A 12,073-nucleotide genomic window follows, 5' to 3' on the forward strand; every position below is an offset into this window, starting at 1 on the left:
TAGGAAGAATATCTTGTTTTAACAGGGAAAACCAAATTTTTTTTTCAAATTTCCACTCTAGTTCTTGCAGTTTTGGAAAAACAGAGGGAAAATAAATGATTGTTAGATAAAAGAGATAAAGTATCCTCTTTTTTTTCTGATATTGGAGGAAATTCAAAAATAGTGAGGAGATAATAAAGAGGTAAGAGACTCTAAAAATTGATTTTATGAGATTTGATGGAGAGATAAAGGATTATAGGATAATATAGAATAACATAGAAGCCATTGGAAGAAATCTACTTTAGTGTCATTTCTCACCTCTGTTCAGTCCCATGAAACTCCAGGAAATTCTTCAGAGGAAGTTTTGAAATCCATATTGAAATTTGGGGTGGGTAATCTGGAAATTTGTCATTGCAGCAAAGGAAACCCTTAGAATTACTAAGAAATTAGGAATAAAATAAAGGTTTCTTAATGTGTCTAAACTGGAGCTGCTTTCAGTCAATGAAAATGTTATGTGAAAAAAAGCAACTGATTCTACCAAGGCCTATCTGAGTAGAGTTTTGATATTTTCCTTGATGTGGTCAAAAGTCTTGAAAGTTTTTTGATTTTAACTCTGTTGGAATGAGCCTTGGTGACACTAGAAAGTGGTTCCAGTCCAAAATGTGCATTTCACTTGTGACTTAAATTTTAATTTCAGTAATTTGAAGATGAAACCACTTGATCTGCTTGGATTTTTTGTTCACCTTCATGTGGTTTTGGTGTTTTTTTCCTCTGAGTGTCTGGTGATGAGATGAATTCTGGGAATAGCAACAGCTTGCATGTGGGAATGGGAAATGTGTCCTTGGACTTTGGTGGGACAATTCATCTGCAGAAAGCTGCAATTGTTGTGCATTTTTCTGTTAGTTCATTAGTCATGAGAATTAATTACTTGTGAAAATACATGAGACTCCTCTTTTCTTGGCAGATCAGCTGGTTGTGACCTGTTGGGTGCTTTTTGTGGGAGCCACATGGGTTGGATTTCATCTTCTTGACTTTGGCTGTCTGTCCTTTACCATGGATGTCATTTGGGATGCCATTGTCATGGAATGATTTGGGTTGGAAAGGAGCTCGAGAGTCAGCTAATTCCAGCCCCAAATTAGCCAGCAGAGATGGATTCTGCCCTCCAAGGTGTGGTAAATATAGGGAATTTTGGCCACAAGTGCCTGTTTATTGAGGAGCTCCTGCTGCATCCCCTGGTGGTGATGGGCTCCATCCATATCCCCATGTCCTGCCACTCAGGGGACACACAGATCATCCTGCTGGGCACCTGAATCAAGCCCTACATTTCTTCCTTTCAAATAAGTCTTCCTTTCAATTATTTCCTAGAGGCGCTTTTTGATGTGCATTGACTTTTGAGGGGTTGAGGAATGACCGTGACACAGATACCTTGGTAGGTAAGGGAAACCTCTCCAGTGTCTGTGAGATGAGCCCATGAATTTTGCTTCTGTGTTTTGGGGTGGTTTTTGCTGTTTTTTGATGTGTAGGTTCTTTATATTTTAGCTCTTTCCGCTGATTCATTTTCCCTGTTGTTTTAGGGGAATTGTGGCACCGCATTACCAGGTGTAAATATTTTTATTTCCAAATGAATCAAAAACATTTGAGTGATGAAAACACATATCTGTAAGGCTGACAGTACCACAAGATGTGCGATTATTGGATTCCTGTCATACTGCATTAATGTAAATGTTAAAATATCCCTAATGTGGTTTTGGAATAAAATGTAAAAATAAATATATATATATATTGTAAATAGAAGTATATGATGTTTCTGAATAACTTTGGAGGATTTTAAAATGCTCAGGATGCTCCTGGCAACTCCAAAATATTTTCTCTTCAAAGACTGAAGCTGGGTAATGCAAATGTTAGGTAGGAAAACTGTGAGACACCAAATCTGTCCTAAATTCTCCAGGTTGATTTTTCTAATGTGATTACGTCCCAAATCTTTCTCTTCTCTATCCCTGCCATGAAGAAAGGAGAAGGGACCACCCTGGGTGATTCTGCTCCTGCAGCCAGAGGTGAAAATTCACTGCAGATGCTGGGCTGGAGTCACGGGCAGTGACCAGCTCCAAGTGTGAATCTGTCACTTGCTGAACAATTTGTCATGCAAAAATCATCCCAGACTTTTCCCTCGTGCCACTGCTCCCAAAACCCCTACTGGGAACCTGTGGTAGATTCCAAGACCCCCTGATCCCAAATATATATTTTGATATAATTTTGTCTGATGGAAACGAAGCAAAATTTTCTTAAATCCAAAATACTAAAATTTTTCAGAAGTTTCATGCTTTTTCTGAAATATTTAATTTTTAGGTTAGGCAAGAATTAAGATTTATGAATCTACTGCCAGGTTTTGACCTGAACTAGAGTGAGTTGTTAGGACCATACATATTTTTTCTAAGAGTTCTTGCTTTTTATGGGAAACACCAGTAGTGAGCAAACTTTAGAGAGAAAGAAATATAAAAATAAAAATAAGGAGAATTGTCATTAAAATGCAAAGCTAAAATGTGTTTCAAACAACACATCTGGGATCCTATAAGTTATGTACAAACATTTTATTGAAATAGTAACTAAATAAGGAACACCTGAGTTAGTTTTCAGGTTGATCAGGAGTTCTTTATTTTCATCCTTGACCTTTATTTTTATTTGCAGTGGATTTCAGGTTTCTCTTCTTTGTTTGCAGCTTGAAAATGGGGCTGATTTTCTTTTATAACCTGCTGGCTACCTTTGTTTGTTGTTTGGAGCTACTTCAAGTGCAATTTTCTGTCTCTTCCCATGGATTACTGATCCACCTACAGGAAGAGATGGGAGCTGATTTTTGCATTTCAATTACAATCCTTTGGCGGGCTTGGGTTTAAGATTTATCTAATAAATAAAAAAACCAATAAGAGAACTTCTGCCCAGGGCCCAGAGTTCTTCAGCATCCTTTGTCTTTGCTGTTTTTCTTTGTCCTCTCTCACTGGGAGAGGTATAAAAATAAAGGGTAACAAAAATATATTGGTTAAGATTCAGGTCCACTTTCAGGAATAGGTTGAAATGAATTTCTCTCCATGTTGGATGCTGCAGATGAGGTTTTCCTAAGTGTGGCACTTGTCTTTGTATGAACGTAGCTGAGAAATCTCTCAAATTTCCTTTCTCTTGGAAGAATATGTATAATTATATATATAAAATTATATATATAATTATGTATATTTCGTGTTGTATATTTCGTGTTGTATATTTCGTGTTGTATATTTCGTGTTGTATATTTCGTGTTGTATATTTCGTGTTGTATATTTCGTGTTGTATATTTCGTGTTGTATATTTCGTGTTGTATATTTCGTGTTGTATATTTTGTATATATAATCTATTATGTAATTATATATATTTTATACATATTATATAATTATATATTACATTTCATATATAATAAATATGTATTATATAATTATAATCATCAGAATGGTTTGCGATTATCCCATTTGCTCAGGTAGGGCTGTGTTTGTTTTGACTCCTGTATATTTAATTTTGTGAGTACTAAAGCAGCAACCCAGTGATTCTTTATCATTGCTCCCTGTGATAATCCCCCTCCTGTCTCATAAATAACAGCAAAAAGTGAGTCATCGATACTTTGCAGCTCCTTAGCTACAAGGTGTCTGTAAGAGAAGTCAGTGCATTGCCTCGAGGGAGCAGATTAAAGGCAAAACGAGTGTGTTTCTGCTTACTTTCTTGGCTCATTGCTTTATGGATATGTGGGATCTAAGGAATAAATGGTGGTCAGAAAAGAACAAACACATTTATTAGAGCAGTTAGAAGGAGACACTGTTTTGCTGTTTGCCAAGGTCCTCCTGAGCAGCTACCAAATGACACGGCCTGCACAGAGCTGGTTTTGACAAAGCCTCTGGGATGTGTTAAAAAGTAAAACCAGAGCAAATCACGTACTGGAAAGCATAACTCAATCAAGGAAAAATGTATGATTAAGGGCGACATGGGCAAGGAAAGCTTTGCCAGAGCTCAGGGTAAATATTTGTATCAGTGTGAAGTGAAAGCTTCACATCGGCTGATGTCAAGCAGCTGGAATTTTCATTGTTTATAAACTTTTGTTGTTACAGTTGGGTTTTGGCAGAAAAGGTACCAAAGAGGGAACCGTTTCCCAGCAAGAAAGTTTGAGTTTTGATAAAACAGCTTGAGCAGATAGGAACGTAAAGATGCAGAAATTTATGGGCCTTTTTTTAGCATCTCATGTGACCACCGGTTGCCTTGTGATGTGCAGCTGACTCGTCCTGCAGGAGTTTTTTGTGGGCAAGAAAAACCAAGGCTGACCACCAGCCTCGTCTCAAGAAGGTGACCAACAACAGTCAAATTGAGATTTAAATTCTTGCTTTAATAATTACAGCTTTACCTTGTTCCGAGTCCAGAGTTCATTTATCCTCAGAGAACATTGCCAGTGTGAGTCAAATATTTCAGTGACAGAAATATGACCTACTTGGGGATTCAACCCAATTTTTGGGTTCTGTCCAGGAGCCTTAAGATAAACTAATATGACTTTTCCCCCCACCCCTTAACCTCAGTGCCTCAAACTGCAGCTTATGGGCTTGTGCTGCTGTATTTTACACTGTGTTTTATTCAGCAAGAATATAAAATTATGAAGATTTTGGAGCTGATTTCTGGTGATATCAATCTTGGGGTAGAATTATTTAATTCTGCAAGAAGTACAAGGCTGGTTTTGGTTATTGTTCTCTAGGTTGGGTCTGTCCTTGTAACACTGGAAGGAAGTGATTTATACAGCTGTTGAGTCATTGTGAGTAGATATTTTTAACACTGGAGGTTCTTGTGATCTGGGTCTTAATCCCAAAATTTGTTATGGAACGCGTGTTAAGCCTTTTTGAAGGTGAATTTACAGCTGAGCAACATTGAATCCTCCAAGGAAATAGAGAGAAATCGAGGTATTTAAAAGCCAATTGGGAGAAAAATAAAATTAAAAAATGGAAGTTTCTTGGGTGAAAACTCTGTGACTGGTGTTTAAATTCCCAAGTAATGAGTTCCTGAGCCTTAAAGGAACCTGGGCTCTGCTGGATGTGTATGTGAAGTGTATGCGTTTTGTTACATATGTGAAGACACTTCAATTTCAAGAGCTTTATATTTTTGTCAGAGTAAACCAGGGGCTACCCCTGCCAGTGAGAAACAGAGCTCTGCAAGAACCTAACAACATTACCCAGCTGCACTAAGAATAGAAATCAAGCCCCTGCTGGTATAATTAAGAAATCTTCACTTCCAGTCCCTGGGCTTTAGAGACCTGGATCACTAACTAATTCCAATTTAGAGAGCTTTTTTGATAAGAGCTTTTGTAAACTAGGAAATAAGCTGAGAATGAAAACTTTTCAGTGTGAGTATTTTAGCTGCGCACTCAGCCTGTTCAGTGTTATTTAATGTTTGGTCTGTCCTGGAGGGAAATCAGATATATCAGCATTGAATTGAAGAAATACAGCACACTCATGCTCCTAAGGGTTTTGTAAAAAAGGAAAAAAAAAAGGTGGCACTCATCCATGGTCTCGGATCTTACATTTGGAAAAGAGCAGCAATTTCATTCATAAATGTAGGGCCTGGCCATGCAGCCTCATGGCAAAGGAACCTCCTGTGAGTCCTGGCTGCTTGGAGCTCTGGGTGATGTAGGGGTGGAAATTCAGGCTGGACACAGATTTTTTTTTTTCCCCTTAATTTTTTATTTTTTCTTCTTTTTCCCCTTTCTTTTTTTTTTTTTTTTGTTTTTTTTGGGGTTTTTTTTTTTGTAACATGAAATTCATAGTTGATTTTGATCTCGTTTGTACTGTGTGGGATCTGTGGCAGGGAGTTGCTCTGGTTGACAATGATGGGAAGGATCAATGTCACCTGTTCTTTTATCCTCCCAACAAGATAAAACATATACTTATCAATATATCCTCTCCACAAATGGGAAGCATTTGTCAAGGATGAAAATCACCAGAAACTTGACTGATTATCATCTAGTTTTTTTATATACAAGCCGTTACTCTTGCTTTGTTTTCATTATGGCTTCTATTCTGCTCATCTCATTCTTATTTCAGGTTTTATTAATTTCCTTTATTCCTCACCAGTTGGCCACTCCTCCTCCCGCAGTTTCCTTGAAGCAGCAGGCAAATTTGGTGCTACTTGTGTGTGATTCAAACCTCGTAACCCACACATTGCAGGAGGCTTAAAGACACTGGTGAGATCACCCACCCACTCACTACTTATTATTATTTTATGTATCATGGTGTAACAGGTCAAATATCTGCCTCGTAAAAGTGTGCACGGAGAGGGAAGTGCTGCACAGGAGATGGAACAGAGTATTCCATTTCCAACACTCCTGTTGGCATCCAGATCGCTCGCTCCTTCCCACTTGGCTTTGTCACCTAGGATGAAAGAATAGCAAAACCCCTCTGTCATCTGGGAGCTATGTAAATTTTGGACACATTGGGCCCATGAAGTGAGATAATAATAATGTTCATTAAAAATTCTTGCAAGATCTGGAGAGTTTTTAAACTGCTTGTCTGATCTTTCACATATGTTGAGTGGATGAGAGGGCTTGCACAGAATCACAGGATGGGTCAGGTTGTGGGCACGGTGGGTCACTGGTGCCACCTCCCAGGGCACACAGGGCTGTGTCCAGATGGTTCTGGAATATCTCCAGTGAGGGAGACTCCACAGACTCCCTGATCTCTGCTCAGAGTTTGGTCACTGCACAGGAAATTTCCTCTCCTCTGCAGGGGGAATTCCTGGGAGCAGGAATTCAGTCCCTGCCCATTCCTCTGGTGCCACTGCTGGGTCCTCAGGGCAGAGCCTGGCCCTGCTCATTCCTGCAGACAGGAACAGATGGGAATGAGCTCCCTGAGCTCCCCTCTCAGCCATCTCTTCTCCAGGCTGAGCAGCTCCAGTTCCCTCAGCAGGGAGATGCTCCGTTCCCTTGTGTTAGTCAATCATGGTAACACCTAAGAACCTTTTACAAATTAACAAATTAGTGATTCCCCACCTTATTCCCAATTAAATCTTCCTTTTTTTCTCTTGCTCACCTCCTTTCCTCCTTCCATGGTTTCACATACCAAAATGTTTGTGTCTTTCCAAACAATATTAAAGTAGGAATATGAATGTAGGAATTTCTTTAATGGAAGGGGGCTTCCACTCCTCACTAGACCTGGTGCTGTCAGGAGACTGGGTACAAAATGGAGCTGATTTGATCCAGCACAGGGGCTTGGGTGGGCTTAAACTATCAGGAAGGAGCACCATGTGCTCAAAGAACCTGTTTATTCTATTTTTCGTTTCTTCTGTTACTTAAGACACTGAGCTCCTTGTACAAGGTGCACACATCAGGTGTAGGGGATGGCAGGAGATCATGGAGTGGTTCAGGTTGGAAAAGACCTCTCAGATCCTTGAGTCCAACCATTAGGATGAGTGAAGGAGTTGCCCAGAAGCTGGACCACACCCTAATATTCTAATCCCTCCTGGATCAGGTGGAGATGAGTTTTGGCTGTAGCTCTGTCCTGTTTGCCCAGTTGGTGGCATTTCCTCCCCATGGATGGTGTGGGGAGGCTGGCCTTGCTCTGGTGCCCTGCCCAGACAAACTCCTGAAGGCCAATGGTTGTGCATGCAGCTTTTTTCCAGGAGGGATTTCCATCTCCTTCCTGGGAAAGCTTCATCCCAGATAATGGGATGGGAGGGACCCTGTGGGCACCAACATCAGAGCTGGAATTTGTGTCCAAGGCTTTTTCTTAATGAATATTTTCCTTGATGCCTTCAGAGGCTGGCTACTGCTTTTAACCTCAGTCATGTATGAAGCTTGATTTAATTTTTATTTTTTTTAAGGAGGGCAAGAGTACAATTTAGACAAACATTTTTTTTTTTGTATATATATATATATATTTTTTTTTTTTTTCCCCTGGAATGATGAAACTGCTGCACTGCAATCAAGCTGCAATAAAAATGTGAAATACTGTCAGACGATATGAAGCTGGGGCAAATGAAGGCCAATGATAGTGATGGAATCCTAAAATAAATTCCAGAAAAAAGCAGGCTATTTACTTTCAAAATACAGAAAGTAAACTAACCTTAAAAGTACTGGCACAATGCATTAGCTTTGGCTGTGTACATGTTCAGCTGAAATAGGAAATGCAGGTCGCTCGTGCAGTGAAAATAATTGTTGAGAAAACTAAAATAGAACTATTAAAAATGAAAATTAAAGAAAAAGAAATCGGGAGCAGGCAGCGGAGTCAGCTTTGCGAAGGGGACTGTAGGTGGAGCTCGGATCTGCGATTCCTCACTCGGGCTCCACAATGAAGCAATTGTTTGCCTGTCTGCTCTCAGCAATGCCTCCTTCCCCCTCGGTGCTTTTTGGTGGCACTTGTGTTTATTTTCACGTTTATTTTCACGTGTTTATTTTCACGTGTACCTCTGCACCAGGGCTGTCCCGGAGCGCTCGTATCCCCTGTGGATGTACAGCTATTCCCATGGCATCCCTGGGCTATTCCCGTGGCATCCCTGGGCTCCGTGGAGCCAAAAAAGCCTTCTCAGGAACACCTAATCCTTGGGCTGCCTCCAAGCACCACAATCTCTCCGCAGAACTGACACGGGCCACTTGGGACACTTGAGGGCTTTAGGTGTGTCTCTCTCTGAAGTCAGCCACAGCCAAGCATGAGGCAAATGTGCCCGGACCAAAGAAAATAAATTATGTGGGCTCCAATTTTCAGCAGTTATGAAGTATTAAATTACACATCTGAAGAATTCGCTCGGGGGTTAACCCTTTGGAGGGCTCTGGTGGCTCCTCCTGCAGGGATGGAGCTGCCCTGTGCTTCAAAGGCACGCAGGTCGTTGATCACAGGGCTGGAGTGCTAATTGAGATGTATGTAATTAATTGTTAACACAAAACAGGGAGAGTTGGAGCATGTGGAAGGGAGACCTGGTACCTGTGCAAAGGCTGGGGGGGATGAAGAAGCAGCTCTGGCTTTTGCCACTTCTCAGACGCATCCCAACAATGTCCTGAGTGCCACCAAACTTTTATTTAAAACTATAAAGTTTCAGCCTCTGTTTTGGAGCCACGAGTGCAACTTCCAACACGACATTAGCAGGCACTCCAGCACAATTAACACGGCCTCTGGAGCTGCCTCTTCATTCAGGTTTTGGAGAAGTGCTCGCGAGCCACTGCGATTCTGCTGAATTTCTTGCTGAAAAGGCATCAGCTCTCGGTAAGAGATACAAAAAGTACAGCCTGCCCTTCCTCCCTCAAGTATTTCTGGTTCCCCACAGCCATCTGTAACATGAAATATCTGGTACGTTGTGTTGCTGAAACTTAGAAGTATAAGCCCCACACTGGAAAAACAAACGGCTTATTTATTTATTTATTTTTACTAGGGGAATTTTAAAGGTATTTTCTTAAGCAAATAATTAGCCCATGGAAGCGATAGTGATAAACAAATGGACAATTATTCAGAAGGAGGCTTTGGGCTTGTTCCCCCCACTCCTCTCTTACTGCACTAATTAAGGTTTGTGGTCTTCTTGCAAGCGAGTCTGAAACTGAATTTTGTAATAACTCCAGGAAGCTGCTCTGGCGGTGAGTTCACTGAAGTTGATGCACCCTTGCTGCTGCCTCCTGGCACATGCAGCTTCCCCTGGATAAAAATCACTGTTTGCAGTTAGTACATATTTTATTTTTAATTTTTTTTTTTTTTTAATCTTGAAAGGACCTGATCATCAAAACGGTGATAAACAATATTTTGTCAGCATGTAAAGAAAATCTGGGTGATAGCATTTCATCTTCAAAGGCAAGTTGGGGTAAATCCTCCTGCCGTGCCTTGCTGGGGCCATGGGATGCTGTGTGGTGTCCCTGTCCCACAAGGAACACACTGTGGGGCTCATGGATCATGAGGACGCTGGGCTGGCCACACAGGAGCTGGAAGTGGAGTGAAAGGGACACAGAAAAAATTTGGAGGTCAGTTCTGAGGTCTCAGGGAATGCTGTGGCCCCGCTGCCTGTAACCTCTGCAGCAGGATGGAAATGACAATGACCCTGCGAGATTTGGGGCTTGCAAAACGCCGTGTTGTATCATTAAACTGCTTTTATGCCTCGTGTACCTCTTAGAGATGACATGTTTACGTGGTTTGTATTACAGATGAATATCTCTCTGGCCTGAGAGTGTCTTTCCCAACTCCCTTATTTCTCATTTCCCGTCCTCAATGACATAATAGATTTAAAGTGCAAGGTAATTTTCCACCTCTGTATTTTTAGAAAGGTTTTCACTAAAGAATAGAGCCAGTGTTTGAGGGGGTGGCAGCTGTGAGCATCAGTAAAAGATGTAAGTTGTAGAAGATAAGGCATGGAGGAGGTATAAATACTATTTCTGTGTATATTGAAAACGGCTTCAAAAGTGAGGATATGTTTCTTTTATAGTAGTATATTCTCCTTAAAGTCTGCTGTAGTAGGGAATGAATCAGGATGTGCATGTGTGTGTAGGGGGTTTCCTTTTTTTATTTTTTTTTAGGGATCACTTATTTTTTGATGTTCCTTTCAGTAGTGTTACAGTTTTCCAAGAGTTTCCAAAAACAACTTAGTAGATTCAGTGTTCTGAGTGCATTTTTTCTTTCCTAGCCGATACGTGGCATTAAAATTCATGTAAAGTGGGAATATTTGAAAGTAAAGAAAAGGAAGTACAGTACTGAAGTGATACCATGAAAAAAGTCAGTCTCTTCTACATGCACAAGCCAATGGGCAGCAAGAATAAATGACTGGTTTAATGACTTTATAAGTAGTCTTAAAAGCTTTTTGGCCAAAACTTGGTAGAGAAGTTATCCTATTTTTTGAGGCACATGGTTTTTTGTTAATAATTCTCAGTCCAGTTTCTCCTGACTGTCTTTGGACCGTGTTGTAGGAGGCTGCTCTTCACAAGCAACCTCTACACTATCTTTTTTTTTTTTTTTTTCTGGGGTATCAAGGAGATTTTGGGTCACTGTGGGAGCTTTGTCAGAGCTCAGTGCCCAGCCAGGATAGCTGGGGGTGCTGCCCAATGCCAGATTTCTCAGGGGCACACAAATCTTGTGTTATTTCTTTTAGTTCACCAGTCCAGGATAACTTACACATCAAAGCCAGGTCCTCGTTTGTACCCCTAAACCCCACCAAATTGGAATTCGCCCTTAAAAACCCAGAAAGTGCAGGAATTTTGACTTGTTATGCTTTATTGGAGAAAGCTCTGCTCACTGGGAGCAGTTTGTGCTACACTTTTGTAACCCCCTCGCTTTCCACGTGAGAAGGTCACGGATATGTGACACTGTTGACATCAAAAATAGGACAGTGGAGTCATCATTGCTGTTAGGATCAAACATAAGGCATTTCTGGAATGTATGAAAATCGGGGGGCTTTGTCTGCTGAAGAGAAAAGAGGATTTGGGAAGTGTGGAACAGAGCTCTGTGCAAGGGCTTTAACGCGGATTAGAACACCAAAGCGTTTTGGCACCTTTGGGTCTGCGCCAGAACATCACTGGGATGAGGCCAGATGAAAAACCTGCATGTGTAGAGTCCCTTCCCAGCATCCCTGGTCTGATGAGGTTTAGGTGGCTGGATTAGTTCCAGCTTTGGGGCAAGCTGGTATTCCCACGTTCTGGTGTGAGCACCTGGAACACGTGGATTTTTCTGGTTTACATGTTTAAGAGACTCAGGAGGTTTTTCTGAAGCTTTCCTGAGCTCCACTTTTGAACCTAATCAAGCTCTTTTGTGGAATTTAGAGTCAAGTGGAAAGTGCAAAAACTGGATTGTGATCAAGGAAATGCTAGGAACACTTGAACTGGGAGGTAAGGGGTAAGGTGCCTCCTGTGACTTACAAGATCCAAAACAGCACTGAGGATATTCTCTCTCCTGCTCTAAGAAACCAGATCCAAGTGGTTTCTTTGCTCTGTTCCCTTTGTAAAGTAGCTATGAGGAAAATTACAGATAAGTCTCAGCCAGAAAATCCATCTGGTATGAGAAGAAGGGGCCAAAGAACAGCTCTTTGAACACTCAAGGCTGCCTTCTGTCTTGACTAAGCTGTCTCCTGCCCAGTGGTGGGG

This window comes from Zonotrichia albicollis, chromosome 10 (assembly GCF_047830755.1).
Source record: "Zonotrichia albicollis isolate bZonAlb1 chromosome 10, bZonAlb1.hap1, whole genome shotgun sequence".
Lineage (NCBI taxonomy): Eukaryota > Metazoa > Chordata > Aves > Passeriformes > Passerellidae > Zonotrichia > Zonotrichia albicollis.